The 24,615-nt window shown below is 38.5% G+C and overlaps 1 protein-coding gene across 8 annotated transcripts in view; it reads left to right on the plus strand.

The window, feature by feature from the left end:
• Positions 1 to 24,615, plus strand: part of TCF12 (transcription factor 12) — a 160,901-nt gene that overhangs the window by 65,717 nt on the left and 70,569 nt on the right. The gene's annotated exons all lie outside the window — the stretch shown is intronic.

Raw genomic sequence — 24,615 nt, forward strand, 5'->3', positions numbered from 1 at the left:
AAAAGGCACATGGTAAAAAACCCAATCCAAACCCTTTTAAAATCAGATAAAGGAATTGAGTATAAATTTGTTCCGTCAGTATTTTGGAATTGAGGGGAGGAGGGGGCAGCAGGGTAAACAAAGAGAGGCCAGTAGAAAAATACTCTGGGTTTAGTTGGTTCAGTTTCACAGTTACAAACTATGAAAAAGAATATAGTTTGTTGGCAGGGGGAAAAAGGCCATGTGTTTCTCCAGTTGGTAACCATTTTATCTAGGATAGTTTGTGTATGTATAGACAATAAGCAGTGGGCTTGCAACTATTTATTTAGAACAGAGTAAAGCAAAATGGTACTTTTAAAATACAGAATATTTTTTGTATTGATTTATCTCATTTTACCTACCTAGAAGAAAATTTAGAGCCCAAATGTCTGGAACTCAAGGTACTGCATTTATTTGGCTGGGTTGACATTCTCCAACACGAAGGAGGAACGCTCCCCTGTTACTGTGTGCCTCGAGTCTCTGTTCTGTGTGCCTCCCCCTCTCTCCCCAGCTCTGACACAGCTTGGTCTCATGATAGAGACATAGTGCAAATGCCAGTAAACCAATGTGCAATAAAACACCAAATGGAAAGGCAGTGATTCATCAGGAGAAAATGTTATCCAGACCCCAGTAACTCTTTTTCTTCTTTTAACCTGTGCTCTCAAGCATTGTTATTCCCTTGATAATCAGTTTCAGCTCTGTTATTGAACTCAAAGCTGTGTTTTTAAAGTTGCTGTTGCCCTTCTACTGATCTCTCCTACTTCCTTGATGGTACTTTTATGTTGCTTTCTTTTTTGTTAATGCAATGTAATTGTGTCATTGGTCCAGTTTATTTTCTTCAAAAACTGCCAAAGCCTCAGAGGTAGGAAATAATGTAAACTTTAATTTACACTAAAATCATTAATAGAATCATCTGTCCTCAAATCCGTAGAGTATAATTTTACTGTAGTGTTACTTTGTGGTTAAACTTGTATTTTTGTCCCTTGAATGCACCCATCTGGATCAGTACACTGTTCCACCTGAGCACTTTCATAAGGCTTGTGCTCAGCTGCACGTTGGGATTTTTCCTGTCTTTACCTGGCTTGTCTGTCTGCCTTGCTCTGTTGACTTGTTTTGCCTCTTAAGAAAAGACCATTTTTATGTGGTTTTGCACAGATGTGTTGCCCTTTGTAAAGATTTCTTTTCTTTTTCTTTCCATCATCTTAAATATAAAGACAAGGTAGATTCTAAAACTGCTTATGCTCTGTTACTTGCCCTGTGATACAAACCAGGCTATAATGCCTGACTCTTCAAGTCCAGACCAGATCATTTTTTCACATTCTCTCTGGGTTTTTGTGGTTCTTTCTCTGTGCACCTGTTAGTGGCCAGTGCTGTTGCTGGGACACCAAGGTAGAGGAGTCTTTCTCCAACGTGGGTATTTTTCTTTGTTTGTGAGACATTTCTATACTCAAAATTGGCATCTTCTAAGCAGTCTTTAAGTGCAGATTCTAAACAGGACTGCTGTGTAGTAGTGTAAGTTTTCCCCTTCACAGGACAGATTATTGGAAGATGAAAACTTCATATTGCAATGAGGTATAGTAATGCATTCACTAATACTCTGTTAGGAATGCTAGAAGTTGTGGTGCACAAACAAGAGAATAATAAAAAGCAATATGGGAAAATACATTTTAAAGTGGAAAAATAATAATTCATTGATGGCCAACTTTTAAAGAATATTAAAGCAGGACTAAAGCTTAGACACATTGGAGGAAGGAATATGAGCCAGAAGATAAAATTAGACCTGAAATAATTGGAGTGCAAAATTAGTAAAAATTTGCTTATTTCTGTGTTAGGTCAACAGCATGGCTTGAAGGGGAACCTTGCAGTTTTCCACTGCAAAAAGCAAATTCACATACACATTATTTGTGCCCAGTATTTTGTTATTTGAAACATGTCCTTTCTACTGCAGCTTCTGAGATGTGTGTGGATGTTTTTCAGAATGCTTGATCCCTTGTAGCATGTACCATGCTGCTCAAGGCAAGAATCTTTAGATGTCACAGTCATCTTGCCACACATGATGAATCACTTTGCCTAAAGATTTTCTGCCCACAAAGCCTCTGGGGTGGCTCTGCCTCCCTGAGGATGTTCTGTTCAACTGGCCATCTGAGCTAACTGTGCTGTGACCACTTTGTAAAGTACTAAATCCTAACTTTTTCACATTTTATTTCTGTCAGTACATTATAAAAGGGGACATATGCAGAGAAGTAGTTTAGCTTTAAAAAGATGGTATTGCCTTGAATGTGTTTTATTTGAATTTATTTTTTTAAATTTAATTTGCACGAGAATCATTAAATCAAGTGATTGTAACTGCAGGATACCATCCAAAATGCATTTTCCTAGATTATCCCTTTTTAATTTCTTTTTTTAAAATATTGCCAATAATGAATTTCATGGCTTTCCTGATTGTGTCCCTCTTTGGATGTTCTTTGGTTGTATTGGCCTGGGAGAAAGGATTAGTGGCAGCTGGTAATAAAACCTGAAGTTTCAAGATATTGAACAGGTATCTGATTGATTTATTGTTTCCTTTCAGAGGTCCATAAATTTGCTGTGGGGAGCTTGGGGGACCACTCCAAGAAGAACATTTAAAATATATATGTTTTAAATGTTTTTAGGATTTAAAGAGCAATTAATGCATTTTAAATAATTCAAAATTTGTGGTAGGTAAACTTAAATTCATATCTGGTTATTAATTTTTCATATTCAGCAGGCTAAAACAACATGCATTGAGCACTTTGTCATGACAAATCTGTAGAAGTAATACATCAAAAATAAGAGAAAATTGTATTTTTAGCTTCTTTTAAAAAAACTATTATTAATTATTTATGTTCTTACCCTTCCTGCCTTTTTGCCTTTGGTGTCTTTATGATAATATGCATTGCTGTGTTCTGTCCTTCCCGTGTGACCAGTGGAGTCCCTGGCTCCCTCTGTAGCCCGTTCAAGGTCTGTTGTTGTTGTGAGGAGGACGTGGCCCTTCGCCTGCTCTACTCCTTCCCCCTGAGAAAATTCATGAGCAGATCTCAGCAGTGATTTTAAAAAGGGGTGGCAATGTAACTACCAACTCTTAGATACTGTATTTCATCTTCTGCAGTTGTACAAAGAACCACCTTTTCTAACTTAAACCTCCTTCCTCCTTTCTGTCCTGTTGACCCTTTTCAAATATTTGCTTAAATAAGCATTGATGGGAGAACTGCTCATCTGTTTTCTTTTTTGGATGACAAATATAAATATAAAAAAAATTGCACAGACTTACCTTTTTTCCCTTGTGGATATTGTTTTTTTTTTTAATAACTATCCATCTTGCAAAAGATATTTTCGCTACCAAGTACATTTTTTAAATACAAAATAGCTCTGAGCAGTGTATATGTTCTCTCTATCATAACTTGGAAATCCTTTTTGTTGAAGATGTAAAAGATACCAACTCTTTGAGAACAAGCTCAGTAACTACTGAAAAAGTGCCCAAAATATTCCTCATAGCTTTTGCAAAAAAAGTGAAAACACACCCACCCTCTTCCATGTTATTCCAACACTTCTTTGCAAGGAGGTTTTTACCTATAGAAGATAAATTCTTAGTTCTTGTCCTGATTCTTTTTTGCTCATTAAAGATTTTGGTTTTGTTACCTTCTTTACATTTGCAGCTCTTCAATAGATGCAGTCTGTGTCACATTGAAAAAAAATTGTATTGGAATGAATGTCTTATTTAATACCTGAAAGTATAGCATGATTAGTTAGAAAAATGCTTATTTGGAAGTCAAAGCCAGCTATGCTTGCCCAAGGTTTAAAATTCTGGTTTTTTATGATGAATCCAGCTGTGAAGCCTGAATGGAAATCAGACAGCTTGACGCTAACAGCTGATCATAAGGAGTCCAGTTAGGCAAAACACAAAATGAATCATTTTTGTTGACCCTGGATAAAGCTGAGTAACGTCAGTATAGCTGATTAGATAGAAGGGAGCACTTAGGCAGGATCTAAACTTCAGAGCATTCAATGGAGCTGGGTTTGAATGTTTCTGCAGTAGTTGAAGAAAATTCTTAGTAGCACTGAAGATTTTCTTTAGATTTGAATTCTTTTAAGAATTGCTTTCATGGAGGGAAGTAGATTCTTAATTTGAGCTGTGCTTTCAGTTTTAAGTTTCATTCATTGAATGAATCTTTTAAAGCTTCTTTTAATATTGGGCAAATGTGTGTCTCTTGTTAGTGTAACATTTGCATTGCCTCCCTGCCATTTAACCATTTTCACTCAAGAAATTGTAGAACTCTCAGTCTTAGCTATCAACTGTCATAAGCTTCCACACATTCTTGCTTATGATTATTGTAAATATTAATTTTGCCTTATTTTTCATGCTGTGAGTACTTTTTAAAGAAATCCATTTAGGATACTGCACTGATAAGATGAGGTTGTTTTTGGTTTTTTATAACTGTTTTGTTCATTAACTTCTAGCTCCCTCTTTCCAAACACTGGTGCTTTTCTGATTTTTAGTGAATGAATTTATCAAAGCTACTTTTTGCAAGATGAATTTCTTAATTTATACATTGTATACTTTTGAATTATATATAATGTTTTATTGATAACTTTGCTTCTGTATATTTTGGGGATAAGAATTATATATATATATATATATATATATATTATAATATAACTAAAGCTTCATTGGAGTCCTTTGCTGTAGAAAATGCTTCCGGAGACATCTTAATGGATTAAAATTTGTGTTACTATTGTCATGATTCCTTCACTGATCTCAACAAACTGATTAAAATCTGTTCATGTTCATCCTGAGGTCCTTACAGCCTATATAACTTAGATAATAATTAGATCCCTGATACCTGTGCCATGCACTTTATAAAAACTCTTCTCAGAGGTTCACTAAAATGAATGTCTGGTGCATTTCATGCTGTCCTTGTGGAAATCCCCTGCTCACAAGCAGCACCACTTTTTGCTGTCTTGGAATACCCTTTCTTTTGAAGTGTCTTTGATGAATCCTAATCCTGTTGTGCTCTAGTTCCCATGTGTTGAGCTGAGCCTTTTAAAGGTGCAATTATGGCACAAGCAAGTGCAAGCCAAGCCCCGTTGCTTTCCCATCCTGTTGATGAGAAGCTGGTTTTGTCTGAGCACTAGAAGAGGTTTAGTGGCTGGTTCATGCTGCCCACCAGAGTTCCCTGTGGTTTTGGCTTCACTCAGGCAGAATTTTAGCACAGGGAAGGGAAGAGAGATGCTCAGATGGACCTGGAGACGTGAGCTGTCCCCTTGTTCTCCATCTTATTTAATGTTCCCAGGTAAGGGTAAGCTTTGCTGAGGCTCTTTGATTTTGGATGACATTCTTTGTCAAACTCCTCCCAGCACTTTCCATTGGGAATGTCACCAGCTGTTAGTTTTTTGGCTCTTAAGAGATGTCAAGTCTGTAGCATAGCCATCAACTTTCCCTGTGTTGCATATGAAGTGTAGTGAATATTAGTACTTAATTCATTATATGACATTTTCATTTCTTTTCAAGAGCTTTCAAAATAAAAGGAGCTGAATTTAATCTAAAAAATGGATCTTATTAAAGGAGAAATTCTGATTTTAACACTATAGGTTCCCCTAACACTGCAGTAATTAGCATTCTGTAAGTGCCCGGAATAGAACCAGTCATCAGGCCCTTAATTTAATAATTTATTGATTAATGATTTTTGTATTCTAATGAGGGAGAACACTTCCTCTGCTTCTGGTCAACATAATTCTGCAAAAGGATGTGAATATTCCTTTGATAATACTCATGTTTGTTTTTTAACCCTTTCATGCTCTTCTGTCTAGCACCAAGTGTGCCACCTTTTTACTGTGTGTAGGGTTTGGATTACAGGACTTGGATTTGGCCCTGTGGTTCTGTGAATCATACCCAGACTCTGAATTGTTAACAAAATATAAATATTTCTGTGCATTTCCTTGAGATCTTTGAAATAGAGAAGGGAGGAAGTCAAGGAAAGATTAGAAGGCCTGCAGCACCACAAATCACCAGATTACCTGGATGCTAACCATAAAAAAGTGTGCTTTTTGCTTCTGACGTTTTCTCCCCCTCCTTGTATTAATGAATTAAATTATGCTGTAATTCCTTTGTGTAGCCTCCCAGATAGGCCAGGAGGAATTGCCATCGACCTAAAGCAACATGTAGTGCTTCAGAGTGCAACCGAAGAACTGTACTCTTATCATGCCTACATACTTATTTTTTCAAGTTCTCAGGAATTTATGCCCAAAAGCAAAACTGAGTTGGTTCAGTCGATGCTACATTTGCATAATTTTTAACTGTAAAATTTAGAGGTGTCTACTCTCCATATAATCAGTTTAAGAAATACATAAGTAAAACTAAGCTCTTTGCTTTGGTACCAAATGGGGGAGTCCTACCTACCTGGGCACTTACAGCATTCTAAACATTAAATGTGTGTATTAGTAGTTTGTTTAGTCTTTTACATTTCAGTTTCAACTCATTTGACTTTTGGCCCCAAGGTGCAATGTAATTCCAGAGAAGATGCGCTCCTTATCACATTTGTTTCCCAAGTATCTTTTTAACAGTGTGAATACTTAACAGTATAGTGTGATATGCTCTGGCAAAAATGTCACCATGTCCTTATGTCCGTAATGTTTATTATACTCCTGAGTCATCAATAACACAAACATAAATTACCATTTGTAATTGACCTTTTTTGTGAACTAGTCAAAAGCAGCTAGTGCTCTGATCCAGGTCTTGGTGTGTCGGGATCACACCGCATTGTGTACTTTATCTGCTTGTTTTAAAACTAATCTGTGATACTTGGCCTAAAAGAAATACGATTATTTCTTTTCCTGAGTGCATTGGTAAGCATATCAATGATTTTTAAAATAGTTTTTCTTTTTTTGTTGTTGTTACCGGTGTTCCTGTTTGTTTCATAATTTAGTCCAGCAGCACATTCTTTCATTGATTTTTCATCCTGCTTTGTCCTTTATCTCTGCTTGCTTGCTATTGTTCAAGGGTGGCTTGGTGAAAGGTGCGAGCGTCATGCAGAGTTTATTTTGGCAAAATGAATAATGTTGCCATTGATCTGGTTTGAGCGGACTCCTTCCTCGGGCAGAAGTTCTTAGCTTCAGGTTGTTTCCTTCTTGCAGGCTCTGCTCGAATTGCAGTGTGGAGCTGGTGGTTGAGCTCTACCCAGCACTCTATTAATATGCACAACATGACCGGTTTCGGGGGAAGGTTATTAGAATGCTGGTTTGTATCCTCCAGTGAATGAAATGATGTGTGATTATGAAGTCATCAGGCATGGACCAGTAAGGCTCGAGAGAGCCTCCCCCCCAGGTCCTGGGGGTGCCATTGATTGGTGACCATGTGTTTGTGCCCGATAGACTGTGAAATGGTGTGTTGCTACACGGCTGTGTTGCACCTGCGCCCCACCGAGGTGATTGATTGGTTTGGTCATGTGGAATGTTCCCATCTGGTCTGCAGTAATGTGTTTTTTTTGTTAGGGTTTTTTTTTCCTTCCTTCCTCTTCTCTCCCATTTCCCCTTCATGCGCAAGCCGCGAGTGCTGGCTGGGGACTCAGAGCAGGCAGTGGCAAAGGCAGCGCTGAGCTTCGCCTCGTGAACAAAGTGGGGCTGCTGCAAGCGCTGCTCTCAGCCCTGCTCAGAGATCAGACAGGCTCAGGGGGATCATGAGCAGCTCTCCTAAAAAATACGAACTGGAGCAGGGACAGGATGCAACAACCGAACCCCAAAACCTACGTGTCACTGCAGATTTCTTACTGATTTTACAAAAGCGCTCTGCTATTGTAATTAGATTACCCAAGTAGCAGTGCATGTGGAAGATCTTATTTAACCTCAGGAAAGTAGTAGTTTATTTATTGAAAACTACTGATGTTGCACTTTAAATGCCAAGAAATTATTTTAGTTCCTTTAAAAAAAATTCTATGGTTACATTGGGCGGTCTTGTTTGATATTTCTTAATCTCACTCCTTTTTCATAATTGATCTATTCATTCCACTTAATGACTAATTACATATCAGAGCACATCATCAGCAGCATTCATCATTGTAGAATGTAATAATCAATGACATTTCAACAAAGGAAAAAATAAATATGCAAATAAGGACTCATTAACATTTGCATGAGCTGTTTGAATAATCACGTTGCTGACAAGGCTGTAATTAACAGAAATTGATGCTGAGTTCAGTATTTGATAGTGTGTTTTCTCAGCGTTTTATTGTTGTCACTGCGGGGGCTGGAATGAAGTTCTGCTCTACTTGTACCTTGACTTAGGCTTGATGTGATGGGTTGTGCCAGGTAGCAGAGGCTTCTGGGAGTCCTTAATTCATCTGTGACCTACACTTAATGCATAGAAAGATATTTACTTAAATTGCCATATTGCTAATGAAGGATTGTTAAATTCTTGATAATTATATAACAACTGAAGGCAAACCTTTTTTCCCAAGTCAGGAAAACTAAAAATTATTCATATTTTTTTAAAATTGATAATCTTTTGCATGAGTCAGGCACTTTGAAACTATAGAATGTATTATTTACCTTGAAAATGAGGTATTGATGTAGGATTTTTGGGGTTTTTGTCTCTTCTTAATCTGGCACACCGTATCAGTGTCAGGAGTCTTGAGCTTTATTGTGATTGAAAATCACTTGGTAAGGAAAATGTTGTGTAATTATGAAATGTACAGTCTCTGTCTCTTCCCCTCCCTTTTTATTATTGCAACTTTACTGCCTCCTCCCTCTTTTTTTTTTTCTTTTTCTTTTTTCTCCCCCTGAAGCTTCCTCTTTTTGTCATGGATATCAACTGAAATGAACAAAACACAATAAAGCTGTTTATGTCAGTTTTTTTGGATGACTGTAAGTGCTGATTATAACAAGTTTAAGGAATTTCCTTTGTTGAGTGTGTACCCACGCCATATGGCTCAACATGGAACATTAACTTGACAGGGATAATGGATTGTGGTATATGGAGACAATTTTGCCTGCAGCTTCACTATAACTCATTCTGGTTGGGGATCACAAGTTTATAATATAGGATGCAGCAAACATCCAGATGGATTTACTTTACATAAAAGAGTTGCGTTTCTTTTTATTTCCTGCCTGTAATTGGGGGGGGGGGGGGGAAGACTTTTAAAAAAAGAATTAAAAAGTGGTAAAGAATGGGTCTTATTCAGGGAAGAAAAATCTTAGCATGTATGTAGCTGAAGTGTTTTGGATACACTGAAATGTGCATAGGTGAAGTGTTGTTACTTATACACACATGCACACAATTGTTGAAATAATATTTCAAGTGCTTTCACTTTTCAGAATATTTCAGTACAGTTCCAGTCCTAGAAATACGTAATGTTCTAGGATAGTGTGAAAAAAGCTATTTAAAACATATCTCTGATTTTTACTTCAAGGCTGTTTTTATCATAAGCAAAATGACCGCTTAATTAGCATTTCTGGTGCTTTGGTAATGCTCCCATAGTACTCTGCTTTCTTTTAGGAAAATAATAATCCTTCTAAGCTTTTTGTGATACATGCAAAGAAAATACTGCTGAAATAATTCTACTTCTGTGTTTACCTCATTAAATAGGAAGTGTCCAAATGTCTTACAAATATAACAAAAGTCAGTATAAATCTAATGTGTCCTACTGATCTACATGCCCAAGGTAAGTCCTAATTTTATGAATACTTCTGCATCTAAGAGACTTTAAGCACACATAATCCCATTAAGCATGTATGTAGCTGTTTGAAGGATCAGGGTCATAAATCCATATTTAGGATTTCAAGTAGAGCTACATGACATGGCTTCAGCATTCCTGTGCACTTGTGATTGAGTTATAATTCAAATAAAATTGGGTGGTTTGCTATTTGAAAAGCAGCCATTTTTTAGCTATCAGTTTTGGAGATTCTTTTAAAACACTATTTTTTTGAGACTGAATTTTGACCTTCTGTATCCAATATAGCTGCTGTAATTTTTTTTAACCACTTTCTCATGGATAAGAATTTATTAATTTTTTTCCAATTATCTCTTGAAAAAGAGGTAAGTACCTGAGCAGATGGACAAGACATGGTTCATGGTTGGGCAAGACAGATGCTGGTAGTGATTATAATAGGTGCTGTTTGTCTGTCCAGTCTTCCTCCCTTGTCACTGACTTAGTATGTTGATATTACAGTTTAGCATTTTTAGACATTATCCAAAGTTTCAGAAGGTAGATAGCTATAAAGAATCAGCATTTGAGAAGGGAGCAATAAAAAGGATCACTAACTATTGACCTATGAAGAACCTATGAAGAATCTGTGGTAGCTTAAGATGTGGGGTTTCTTTCAGGTTTTCATGCTGCAAATTATACTTGAAAAAGCTTCTCTATGTTCATTCATCTTCCCCCTGCATGCCTGGCTGGGTGTGTGATAATTACAAACAGGTGGGATTTTACTATGGACTTAGACATAGTTGCTTGTATTCTTTCTATCAAGTCCCTTTTTTGCTACTGCCACTACAGCTACAAAAAGACAGTTTCAGGAAAACACATGGATTTATCTTGAATATTTTCAATAAAACTGGTACCATATTTGATGTAAAGGAGCAAAAACATTATCTCTAATATACCAGTCAGATGGTGGATCTTCAATTTATTGTCTGGTGTTTGGGAAACACTAGGATAGGGAAATGTACACCAGCGTTGCAATAAACTTGAAGAATTTAAATCTATAGATAAGAAAATTCTTTCCAGGAACTGTAAGGGGAGTTGACTCTTTCTGCCAGATTCTGGACTTCTTGTCTCCTTTTAAGCTTCAGAAGGAAAAAAAGAGTCAAACCCTCAGGAAACACTTAATAAAATTGAAATTTTGAAGTAGCATTTGTGTCCTGTATCAGCATTTACCAGCCCACCAAAGGACTTCTGCAGGAACTTCTATTTGCAGAAGAACATGAATGTTCTTCCTAGGTTACAGTGGTGACTACCTGCAGCACAGATTACACTCCAGAATTAGAGTTCTGTCAAGGTGCAATTGCTGGTGGCAATAAGAATATTGCACTCTGTGCGTATTTCTCTTATTCAGCTCCTGGAAAAGCTACAAAAGCAAGCTTCACTTTTTTCCTGGTCTTGTAATGCATAGTGGCCTGTGGGGAGTGCATTTATAATCCAGCCTTGTTAATGGCTTAGTGCAAGGATGTGATAAAAGTCCAGTAAGTTGTCAGTAGAAAGGCCATCAATAGAAATTTATGAAGAGTAATGCTTGCAAGTGAATTCCAGCGGCCTCTGACAGTAAGCTGCCCTAACCCTCTTTGATCCTCAAGGGCCTGCTGAATCTCAACTTGAAGTCAATGGTTTGGGTATAAAGAGCAATGATTTAATTTTTGTTTCGCTAATGATTTATTACTAACTATTGCTGCAGCCTTTGGACTACTGTTTTTCTTTACTGAGCTGCCCTTTAAAGGGACTCGGTCGTGAGGGAGTCTCGGTCCGCGCCGGTGCAAGGCCGCGCTGTCCGTGACATTGCCGTGCGCTGCACGCCCGGTGCCGGGAGGGGGCGCTCTGGGCACGGCAGCGGCCGCGCCGCGGGGAGCGGGAACGCGCCAGGGCCGCCTCCGCTGCCCGGACGGCACTGCCACCACCCCCCGGCCGGCGTGACGGCATTGCCACCCCCTCCCGCGGCCGGCATTGCCACCACCCCCCTGGACGGCATTGCCACCCCCTCCCGCGGCCGGCATTGCCACCACCCCCCTGGACGGCATTGCCACCCCCTCCCCCGGCCGGCATTGCCACCACCCCCCCCCCCCCCCCCGGCCGGCATTGCCACCCCCTCCCCCGGACGGCATTGCCACCACCCTCCCGGCCGGCATTGCCACCTCCTCGCCCGGACAGCTTTGTCACTTCCCCCATCGCCACCCACCCCGGACGGCACTGTTCTCCCTCCGGACGGCATTGTCACAGCCACACGGCACTACTGGCTCCCCTCTGCTCCAAACGCGAAGTGCTGCGAGCCATCACTTTGTTTCTGCCCTTAGACAAGGTGGACTGTATTTTATAGAAAAACCAGAAATTAATATCTACCTAATAATAGCACTACTGTTAAGCTGCAAACGGGTTAGTGTTAACTTAGTACTTTTTCAATATTTCTCGTAGTTTTGACAGAATTTCTTAAGAACTCCCTTAAGAGTTGGCTGAGACGATGCGTTTTCCTTTGTCAGATTTCCCTGTGCTCTGCCTGCAGTCCCCTATCAGTTTCCTGAGTGTGTAGTTCACATGAGAAATCCCTGCTGAATTTAGAACATTTGAATACTTGGAAGTAGATATGTGTGTGCTTAGTTGCTTTACAGAATTTGTGCCTAAACCTACTCCTAATAAATGTGGAGTATTGATTAGGTCCTATTTTCAATGAGACCTTCAGAATCAAACCAACGTGATTAAGTCTCGGTGTTTGTTTAACAGTGGTGTGCTGACCAGTGTGAAAAGGGGAGTGACCATATACCCAAACTGGATCTCAAACAGATGAAAAGTTAGCTAATATGGGGCAGGATTAAATTACTAGCAAGTGGAAGTCTTGTATCTTGCTCTAAAACAGAAGACTGTCTTTGTTCTAAAGAGACATGCACACTTTAATGCTCCTTTTTGGGGAGGGAAGCAATTCTGGACTGCCATGTGACTTTCTCCATTTACCAGTTTTTAAATTGCCCCTGTAATTTATTTTCAACAGCTTACTTGAAGCAAGTGAGTTGGAATTGTATCAAGGAAGAAAGTTTGAAATTCTTTGGCCAAAAATTTTCATTTTAACTGTAGGGGCAGATGCTCCTGCCACCGAAGCTGTGTTTCTGCTTATGTACTTTGTTCGGTAATTTGGAAGACTTAGCATTAGTATCATTACTTACAGAATTGAATAACTTTTCATTTCAAGACAGAACAGCAGCAGGATTTGAAATGTTTGAGTTTGGCAAGAAAAGGCTTGTCTGTAAAACAATGAAATTGCGTTGGGGAAATACAGTGCCTCTGTTCAGCTGTGGCGGGCTGAGGTACACTGCGAGCTGTTGTGAGCTGCAGCTGCATTTACCATCAAACACTGAGCTGCTGCCGATGAATGTTTTGTTTTTAGTGTCATGGAAACTGTGAGCCAAAGAATGGATATTCTATTCATCTGGGAAAATAGCAGTTCACTGCATAAAACATCAGTTGCTTCCAAAGCAGTTCTTAAAATAGACTTTGTGAATATAACCCTAGAAGTAAAAGTGCAGCAATTTAAATGACCTCGGTACTGCTTTGGTTTTTTAAAATTAGAATATATGTGTGAATTAAATAAACCCAGAGGTAGTGAAGGTTTCAAGATACAGCTGTGGCATGGAACTCCTACAATGTTTCCGTGTTTTACTTAACTACACAATTTTTGATTTAAAGAAATGGAGAAACCCAGATATTTCAATATCAGTCTTAATCCTTTTTATGACTCTTCTCCAAGTGGCTTGCCTAAAGAAGGATAGTTTTGGTCATCATTCAGAATAATTTGCTGTTTTGTACAGCAGAGTGCAAATCATAAATTCATTGCAGAGACCGGATATCCAGGAGAGTGCTCTCATGGGCAAAGAAGGAAAGAGGTACAGATCAGTGTTGTGTGGGTTTTTAAATGCATGAGCATTTTTGCAGAACCAGTATGTAATGAATAATTAAGGGACTTAATTCAGTTGAATTGGAAAGCTTAAACTTATTTCACTAAGTTTTGGTGCTGAGGGAAAGGTATATGTAAGAGATAAAGAGAAATCAATACAGAAAAATAGATACAAAAATAGATATATGAAGTCATTGCAAAAGGAAGCTGAAGAAATTAGAAGTAATATGACCTGTTGGAAGTTGGGGGCAGAATTGCCAGTTGCAAGATTTCAGAATCCAGGATTCTCGAATGGATGTGATACTGGTGAAAAGAAAGAAACCCTTGCATCCGGTGAAAGCACTGGGTTTCTTTCTGTTTATTGCTCTTTAGCTTAGGGCTGATTGGTTGGTGTTTGTGGGCTGTTGGGATTTTGTTTGGAAATTAGGTGCAGTATTTTTGATCTGGTGTACGGAGTGCTGGGCAGAGGTGGATGGTCACTGCTCTGCCCATGCTGTCTCACCTGCAGCCGCCCCTTCCAGACCCCAGTCTGCACTGGTGCAAGGGGCTGCTCCAGGCCAGGTGCAGAACTTTACATTTGTTATGGTTGAATTTTATGAGGTTCCTGTTGGCCCAATCCTCTAGGTTGTTTCTGTTCCTCTGAGTGGTGGTCCTGCATTCAAGTCTGCCAACTGCATCTCTGAAATTACAGTCTGTAAAAGCTCTTTTAGGGTGTGCTCTGTGTTTTCCTCCAAGCTGATAAAACTTTAAGCAAGAAAGGTTCCATATACACTGCATAGTTGGTAATAACAGAATTATAGACGCAGGGAGAGTGATAAAAAGGTAAATTTAAGTTGAAAGAACTGCATGAGAAGTAAAATAGGTGCTTCAGATGCTGAGACTTAGATGAGTTACTTAGAACAGGATCAAGAAAAGTGTATTATAAGTGTTTATGACTGTTTGATATCAAGTGTAGTTGAAAGCTTACAGCAGAGATAACAGCTAGGTATGAAATGGGAAATGTCTTTGAAATTAATCCTTGTTTGTGTATAAAAGGCTTGCACAATAATATACAGAACCTGTTCTATAGTCCAGAGAGTTGAAGTACAAGCAGGTAAAATAGATAAAAAGATACAAAGCCCATGTGGTTTTACTTTCACTCATTAATACTGTTCAGGCTTACCAGGAAGATTTTCACTCTGCAATACTTTCAGGGACCATAACCACATAACACCAGGGTGGACATTTGGCCTTTTCTAGTCAACACCTCAGGAGGTTCCCTGTGGGATTTGCCAAGGCCACAATGCCTTTTGCAGAGGTGCTGAGGCAGGCCAACAGGAAGGGTTGGGATAATGGGGGAATGTGGAAAGTTTCTGTAGCTCCTATCCTCCCCCTGAAGGGGAAATCCAGTTCCAGACTGCAGGGCCTTGTCTCAGTCCTGTACCTGGCTGAGTAAGAGGCAGTTTGCTTCCCTAAGTGCAGTTCAGAGCACTCCACTGACCTGTCTTCATTTGTTTCAATCTGCCAGCTCTGAATTTCCAGTAACACATTTAGGTTGACAAGCTGATGCTTAAAAAAAAAAACAAAGAAGGCAAAAAAGACTAAATCTAGGGGTGAGGTTTGAGTCATGTTGTGTTTCCAGTTGCATTTAAAACATTATCTGATGCCTAGCTTTCACTCCCTTAATGCATTATTATTTTAATAGAGTAATGAGGTGATTCCTTTAATTCTTTTAAATGTAGCCTTTTATTGTCAAACAGTTTGTTATCAATGCACATAACTTACAAAACTCAGGTACATTGATAGTGTACTGTGCCAGCTTATACTGAAAAACCCACACCTTTCCCACAAAATCAGATTGAAGAGTATTGCCATTAGCCTACTAATCCTTTATTAATAAAATTCCATTTTGGTGATGTCATTATTTATGATTTGCTATCAGGGGAATAAATTGTTTGGGTAATCCTATTTACTTATTTTAAATAGTGTACAAAATAAACTTTCTTCCAGAGATCTTGCACTTTATGAATATTCTAAGACTTAGTAAAAACCAGCCTTAATATCTGAGATAACCCCTTGGTTTATATATTTAAAAAAAAATAAACTTAATCCTTTTGGAGTCAGGATACCTTGACCTGCTGATACAGATGTGCAGAGCATTAGTAATTGCTTTTACATTCTCCTTGCTGTTGTAATAGAAAGTATTTCATCATTCTTATTCATGTCACCATTTCTATAAAATAATTACCAATATTGCAATGAGCATTCCTTTTATTCTCAACATGCTGAGGAAAAGTGTTCTCCTTATCTGCTTTAGGTCATTTGAAGCCTCTGTAAAGCATGTGTAGCCAAGCAGAGAGGTAGGATTGATTGATATATGAAGTTTTAGTCTTTAGTGCATTGAGCAGCTCCCCGTGTTCCACGGTGTTTTTAAACCTGAGACTTGTGATCACCTTGACTATGTCTGGACTTGGGTTATTATTCTTAATGTTTCTTCAGTTGTGTTCCCACACCTATTATGATCTCTTATAAATAATCTGTGACTTAAAATCCAGTGTTCATCCTGGAGGTGCCTTGGCAGTAAGGTATTGATGTTTTCATAAACACATGGAGATGGAAGGTGCCTACAGATGAGGGATGGTTTAGAGAGATCTGTGGTTTTGAGTGTTATTTTGGTGGATAGTTAAGAGTTCATTCTCTGTGTAGCTGCAATACCAGTTTACATTTCTGCACACAGTGATGTTCTCTTGTGCAGTTATCATCTGTTCAGGGCTTGGGAGGATTGCTTTCAATTTTTGGACATTCCAAAGTCCCACACTGTAAATATTGCTTTTGTACTAAAAGAAGAGCACCTATTTTAAGCTCCTAGCATTTTAAGTACTTTGCATTACTCTAGACTATGTAATAATTCTTTCTGGAGTTTTTGTTTCACATTCTTTTGGCTCGATGCACCTTCATATAATGCATGTGAATAGTCAGGAGTTTCCAGCCCCTAACCAGGACATGGCTCCTTTAAGGCACCATCTCCTCAGGATTCCCCCTCTTGTTTTAACAGGTAACTTGGTTATTCTGTCATAGCTGTGGGAATTGTTTCTAGAAGAAGTAATACTCAGAAAACATCTAACATGTTGTTTTGTCTTCCAAAATGTGTTACAGCATCTAATGTGTGTTTGGGGTTTGGTTTTCTAAATTGTTTTCCTGTGTTGTTTGGTTCTTTGGGTGGTTCAGTGGGGTTTTTTATTTCATTGGTTTTTTGTTTGGGGTGGTTTTTTTTCTGTTGTTGGGTTTTTTGGTTTTTTTGTTTTTTTTTTTGTCTTCAGTTTAGCAGCTACTGCTGGTCTGGAGCCCACAGATTGCAAATTCCTGTTTTGCAAACCTCTGTCTCTGCAATTGAGATGGCTGTTAGGGGTGAAGTTAGAAAAGGTTATGCAAATCATTCAAGTAAGGACTGTCAGAAGTGTTCTCCAGCAGAGGACCAGTGTATGCATTTGCATTTGCCTTGTGGAAGATGCTTATAAATGTTTGTTTTGTTTGTGCCTGTGTTTATACACAAAATGGGCAAGGGGAGAATCTTTCTTTGTTGACAAGCTGGCTTTTCACATGAAATGAGAATCAGTAGATCTTGGATAGTAAGAGAAGCTGTAGATACCTGCAGAACTTATATATGTATATATATATACACATATGAAGTAATCTAGTAATTTGTAGTAAGTAGTGTCACCAAAATAATCTTTTAATTGGAAACAGGTGTAGCATTTTGTTGTAAAGTGTGGATTCTCTATTCATTTCCAATTAAAAAACCCTCTTGACTTTAGACTTAAGAATGTAATTGGCGTTCAAAGTAATTTTTGTCCTTAGATCTGGGACAAATTCCACACCAGGAGAGCAAGGGATGCTTTTCAAGTTAACTATAAGTAGCAGCTTTGCTAGTTACTTAAGAATTTCAGCTAAATCCCTTGGGGATGAGGTGGGGAAGATGACAAAAGAAAAATACTTTAATTGACAAAGTGAAGACAGTTGGATCCTCTAGAAAAACATGGGATGGATAGGTGAGTTAAGTAAATGTATATGACTAATACCAGTGTGGAATGGCTGTGTGTTCACATGCAAACTCACTTTGGTCATTGTTTTCTGCATATTCTATATCCCTGATCTCCCTGATTTTTAGTATATTTTTAATCTGTGTCTCACTGGCTGTTCTCTCTATGTGCAGCACACATAATGGGTTAATAGACTGCTACCACTGATAATGGTAAGGTTAGCCTGGGGTAGACATAGTAGTGGAGGATTTGAAATTCTCTTCAGGAATTATTTGCTTTGCAGATACTTGCCTACATATGCTTGGGGGAGGAAGAGAAGAAAGTTCTTTCTTCAGGTTTGTCCTCCCTCTTCCCTCAGTTACTGCTGTGCATTCTTCCTGCCAGCGACTTCAGTGCCTTTTAGCCTTGCAAACGTTTGATTTGTTATTCAGCTCAGAGTAAACCTGCTAAGTGGAGGGACAGGAATAGTACTGGGGAAGGAGCCCTCATGGATCAGCCTCTGTTGGAATAGAAATGTTCCTAGTTGACATGAGCATATAAATTACAAGTTCATAGGGTCAATCCAAATATAATGTGGAATTTAGTCCACCCTTACCTCCTGTGTATTTGAAGTACATAAGAACATTAATAAATTGTTTTTATAGCACAAGATCTGTGCAGTGATCTGCAAACTGACAAAATACTCCATCTTTTCTTAGATGTACTTACAAATCAATGGGATGGAAGTGTCAAAGGCATGTCTTTGAGAAGCAGGTTCTTTAATACCTCTTCACACACTGACATTATTGAAAAAAAATATTGTGTTAAAGAAGTTGTGAGAAATCCCTTGACTTCTGTGTTTAACATCTTTATAAATATACTCAGAGATTTATTGCCTGGTTGGTTCAATCAGTAGAATTTTCACAGTGAAAGGCATCTGCAAATGCGACACAACTGTAAGTATAAAAGCATATACATATATACTTATATATAAGTATAATCTTTTTAGTCTTTGGAAAGCAAACTTGATTTTTTTTTTCCAGCTCATCTTGTCCAAATGTTAACAAAAGCAATAATTCAGTATTCGTTCCTAAATTGCAAAAGTTATAATGGGAAGTTGATTACAGGTAATTCCATCTTCAGTTTTTTCACATTTTGGATTATTTGGATGTGAAAAGCAGTTCTTGCTCCAAATAAGTAATTGGACTTGATAACAAAAGTATGATGCTGTCTTCTTACAAATGAGAATTTATGGCATGGAGAATCCTAGGAGATTACTGGCAGACCTGAGATTGGACTGTTAAATCCCATAAATCTCATTTAGAATCATAGTTCTTACTTCTTGATAATCATTAGTTTTGTAGGATCTCAATCTTTCAAAATTTTGGCCAAAAAAGGAGGGGGGAGCAAATCTGTAGTGTAAAACCCAAGTTTTGCTAAAACATGTACTTCTGCTGTCTGGGAAAATTGGTCTTACAAGATGTCACGGTATGGGGGGAAAAAACGACATTTTTTCACTAGTTGCAGTTGGTACAGAGCATTTTATCATGATCATTGTATTTATCATGAGACTGCATTGCTGATCAACACTTGGGCATGGCATTTCTGGCTTAAGTATGTTTGTAGTTTTTCTTCTGTTACTTTATTAAAATTCTGCCAGTAATAGGATTCTATTGTGTATTAATTACTTATTAAACTTCAGGTTAAAGATGTGTCCTACAAGTTTGCAGACATTCTGTATTGTGTAGGCTTGACTGCTTTATTAAAAGGTGTGAGTGTGGATGAGTTTGCAAGACTTGGGGGGTTATTGACTGGAGAAGCTGCTTGCAGTTGGAAGTCTGAGCTGAGATGGAGCAGTGATGAGATAAAGGCTGGGTTAGGAAAGTGATTACGGCTGGGGACCTGCTAATCACTGACCTCTGTAGGGATCCTGTAGTTTATCACTAATCTCACTTGCACTTGGCATTTTTCTGTGTTGCTGCTTCATTGTTCATAGCTGAGTGAGTAATTTGGCTTGGAATGAACAGGAGGAGGGTGCTGCAAGTCCAGCAGCTGCACTTGTTGGCACTGGCTTGTTAAACATCCTCAGTGCAGCCAGCAGCATGCTTGGCACACATCAGCCAATAATACTTAAACATTGTCATGAAGAGAATAGGAGGTCATTTGTTTTAAACCATTTCTTCTAATTGTGTTGCTCCAGATCTCTGTTTCATTTCCAGGAGTTCTGGGGCTCGAGTATCAGAAGGAAAAATGCATGTTGTATCTTTATATGTGTTCACAATATATACATGTGTGCATTATAGATCTTTAAAATGCTAGAGAGAAGATACTAAAACAAGGACAGCCTCTATTAATGAGTAGGTTATGTAGCAGTAGAAAAGGAAGAAATTATTCCTCTGCTGCTCTGTGGGAAATGCATAGATATGTAGTAAAAAATTTTATGGCTGCATGTGTCAGTCTTGCCTCAAAGAAGGCAAAACACGAAGTTCTAGGAGCAGAGATGGATTTGTGTTTTAACCAAACATAATATTTTTTCACTGTACTGAATAATTGCTGAATAAGAATTTTTAATGCCAACAAAATTTTTAAAAATAAGAGTGGACCTGCAAGAATCTTATTGTATAAGCATTGTGTACTTTCTACCTCATGGTAATTTGGAAAGCAATATTGATGAGTAGAAAAATATCGAATTTGTTGAAGGTTTTCTTGCATCTTTTGTATGCGCCAGTGCAGCTTGTGCAGCTTGTTCCTTGTTACATTGGATCTGCATATGAAAAATTGTTTGAATGTATTCATTCTGTGAGTAACAAAGACACGTACTTTGCTGGATGTGGAGGGAGAGAAAGCAGTCTAATAATTGATTTCTAACTGAATTGAATTGAAATATTAAACTGAAAACACCACTTTAATAACTTGAAAAGAAAAAGGAATTCTCAAGCTTGTTAACAAAGTTTATAAGCTGATTTTTGGGTAGGCTCTCTGTAGGGACCAGTTTAAAGTGTTACCATTGAAGAAATAGTGTTTAGGCACTGTAAAAACACTTTTCAGTATTCACTTAGAGCAGATTCTCTGTACAAGTAGGGCAGACATACTTCATGTCTGACAAACAGAGCAGCTGCCAGCTGTGGTCACTGTGGCATTCATACTGGATGATAAACATTGCTCATTAAAAGACCTTGCTTTCCATATTGCCAACCACACAAATTCTTAGCAATGCACAGACAGATCTTCAGTCTGTAAAGGGTTAATTCTGTGGGAATTGAAATAATTTTTTGAGAGTTCTGTCATCTTCTCATAAGCCAAGCATTTTCTAGAAGCAGTGGGAAAAGGCTGTTTGATACTGGCAGGCATTTATAGCACAATCACTGAAGTAGTCCTCAGCTGAGTTCATGCAGTGCTGTTTTCAGCTCACTATCACTTTGCATCTTGCTGTTTCAGTTCCTTCTGTGTTCAGAGTATTTAGGCTGCACAGCTGTTATAGGATAGATGGATTGTGGAAGACAATTCCTCCTGTGGTATTCAAAGGCTGTGTTAAGTTGTGAGCATATCACATTTAGACAAGTGATTGCAAGAGAAAAAAATTATTTACTAAATGCCTATTAATGTTTGAATTGGTAGAGAATGTGTCAGGGTTTTAAATTTATGCAGTTGGGAAATATTTGTGGTTCAAAATGCCTCATGGGATTTTCTTGGTTGGGTTTCTGTTAACTCCATAGTGAAACTTCAAAAAAACAAAAAACAACAACAACAACAACAAAAAAACCCAAAAAACAACAACAAAAAAAAAAACCCCAAGGCCCAATAAAACACATTAATTCCAAGTTATTAAAAGATTCAAATGCCCTGTGAATTGACCTGCGCAAATGTAAAATTTTTGCATATCACCAACTCAATTGTTTTAAATGTCTATTGCTTTATTCCAAATCTGCTTGGAAGGCACAACTGTGGTATGTAGAGCCACTAAGATGTAACCTGAAGAAAAGTTTACCATGACCCTACTTTGTAAGCAAGGCATAGATTTTGCTTTTAAAATGGCAGCCTCTGACTTTTTTGTTGTGGGAAAATAAAATCAGATCTGAAGAGAAATCAACTTCATCTGGGCATCTGCTTTACCTTCCCAGCTGATAAGTCTGCACACTACCTTACCTCCATCTCTGCACAAACCTGTGCAAATGAAAGTGCTCAATAAGGATTTTGTCATTAACAGTGGTTTTTGCTCTCTTTCTAATTGATGTTCACCAAGGATTTTGTAATTTATAGTGTTTTTTGCTCTCCTCCTTTTAATTAATATCGGGTGCCACAGTGATAAGTGTCCTTATGTCCCTGAAATGCTGAGCATTGGTGTTTCTGAATTTCCAGCTGCAATGCAAAGACTATTGCTGTCTGTGTAGTGGGCACTGACTAAGACAAGACCTGAGAGAGGGCATAACAGACTCAGCTGCAAATCTTGTGGGGTAAGCCTGCAAGTCATTTCAGGGTCTGCTTTGGCTCTCACTCTCATTGTATTTTTAGAGTTTGCATTCTCATAAGGACTGGGACTCCAGTAATTTGGGGTTTTACTATAACCTCTACGTTTTTATTCTCTTCTGTCAATCTGTAGAGAGTATGAGTAAATAATAAAGGTATTTCATAAGCTGAAAACCACCAAAGGGATTCTGCTTTGATATATTTGGCCATGTGTATGAACTTTATTGGATGCTAGAGACTGCCCCTGCACTGATCACAGTGTGAGTAGGACCTACCTGTTTGTGAGCCATCCAGGAAGTGTCATCTTCTCAAAGCTGACATTAGTCACCTTCCAAGTACTTGTGAAGTGTAGTGCTAAGTATTTTCTGTTTCTATTGAGAAGTAAACATCACCTGTGCCATTAGCTTACAAGGGTTTGAATAGTGAGAGTAGCATTGTGTCTGGGCTGAAGCAGCTGAAGTGTGTGGAGATGATAGCAGCAGTTTGAAATCTGTGCTCCATCACCTTTCCATTGTGTTGGAAGTGAAGCTGTCCTGTGATATGGCCAGGCTGGGAAACCTTGTTGTTTTCTCACTGGGGCTTCAGAGGCTTCACTGCAGTCAGGGATGTGCTCTGATGGTGCCCAGGATCCCCCACCCGCCTGTGTGCCATCCTCGTGCTGTGCCCGTGTGGAGATGAAGCTGCTGACCCTGCTCCAGTCCCACCCCAGGGACCGCAGGGCGCAGCTCCATGGATTGAGAGGGAGCCAGGACTTGAGTGTGGGCACAGTGGCTGTTGCTGTAGTGTGTGACTCCTAATTCTGAGTGTTTAAAAAACGTGTACCTTGAATATTATGACACTATTGCAAGTTTGAGAGTCCTAAGTGCTTGAAAGGGGAATGTGTTTGGGACACTGTCTATGAAAGGCCCTCTCATGGTTGATCCTGGGTTGTTTTCCAAACCCTTCGTAGAAAAGTTAGGGCATTTGAACTCAGATTAAATGTTAATTTGCCCAGCTAATTTTTGATAAATATTTAGGCACTGCAGCATCAGAAAGCTTTGACTTTTCCTGGTCACTTCTTGGAACCAAATTTACTATAGATTGGGCTGTTGGAGTAAGCTTTTCTCCTTTAATATGAATCTGCCATACTTTAAAATTATAACATTTAAATAACACAATTTTATGCATTCTTATCTAACAATTTCTTGCTTGCTACACAAACCATAATTTAAATCATAATTTTTCTAGCCTCTGTAATTGACTCTTGTACAAATATTTGTTTTAAAGCCTGCCTGGAATACTGCATACTTCAGTCAAAGTTGTTTATCATGTGATATGAGATTCTCATTTTCTGGAAAGAAAGTGCTGAGTCTGGTTTAAAATGAACAGCATGATTCATCCTACTACTTATAATTTTGCATGCTAGGTATTTTATTTGCTTGGTGCTTGATAGATTGTTAGAAGCAAATTGCTTCAGCAGAAAAATGTTAACTTTTTTCCTCCCTTTGTTACAGCAGAGCTGCCATTTTTCAAGCAAGCTATTGTTGACCATACCATTGGTAGCTATCATGATGATAACCTTGCAGAGATGTTGTTCCAAGAGATTCAGACTTCCTCTTCCTCCCTGCTTACACAAGATGCGCTTTAAAAATGAACAGAAAGCATACTTTAGATTTTCCTCTTATGAAATTGTATTTAGGGACTTCTGGTAGTAAGAGAGAAAAATCAGAAAAAGCAAAGGAAGTCCTATTCTTGAAGTGCAATTGCAATAACTTGGAGCTATTTATCACTGAAATGGGAATGTGAAAGAGAGGCTACTTTTTCTTCCTATTAGGACAGGATAACACACACATCATTTGCAAAGGGAGTGCCTAGTTGGGTGAGATAGCATTCATTTTCAAATGGGTAGATCTGCTTAATTAATGCTTGCCTTTGGATAAGGCTCTGAGTGGTGGTACAGGGTTTTTCTGAGCCCTAACTGTGCTGTAATTAGGGCAGGCACATGCACTTGCTGCTTTTTGTTACACACAAACTTGATGAGTGTCTGATGCTTGGCATTGTTCCGTGGGCTTCTATTAAAGATTTTTTTCAAAGTGTAGCTTGATCAACTTCTGAGCTCTACTGTAGAAGTTGCACACTGAGTTTTCATATACAAGCATGCCATTTTGGTGGCATACCTAACAAATACAGCACTAAGTAGATTTTCTGGAGCTGCCAAACCCATTGCTAATGTCTTGTGACCTGAGGCAGCAACATCAGAAGGCAGCCCTCTGCACCGTGTTCTCCATGTGCTGCTTACCCACTAAAATTGCATTTGCTGTCTTGCCCAGTTGTATTGCTTGAGTTTTGTGCCTGCTGATCTGTACATTAAACAAAAAGAGATTTAGGGGTGACTGTCAAGAGCTGAATAAATCAGCTGTGGTTTAAGGGTGATGTGAGTTTTAGTGTTTTAAATGAGATTTTTGATTGATTTTCATGTGGTTTTTGATTTTATTACTCAGTATATTAATTATCTAAGATGGATACCAGCTAAGTGTTACTTTCATGTAGG

This window comes from Agelaius tricolor, unplaced genomic scaffold (assembly GCF_023055355.1).
Source record: "Agelaius tricolor isolate 1412-34295 unplaced genomic scaffold, bAgeTri1.0.p SCAF_16, whole genome shotgun sequence".
NCBI classification, from domain to species: domain Eukaryota; kingdom Metazoa; phylum Chordata; class Aves; order Passeriformes; family Icteridae; genus Agelaius; species Agelaius tricolor.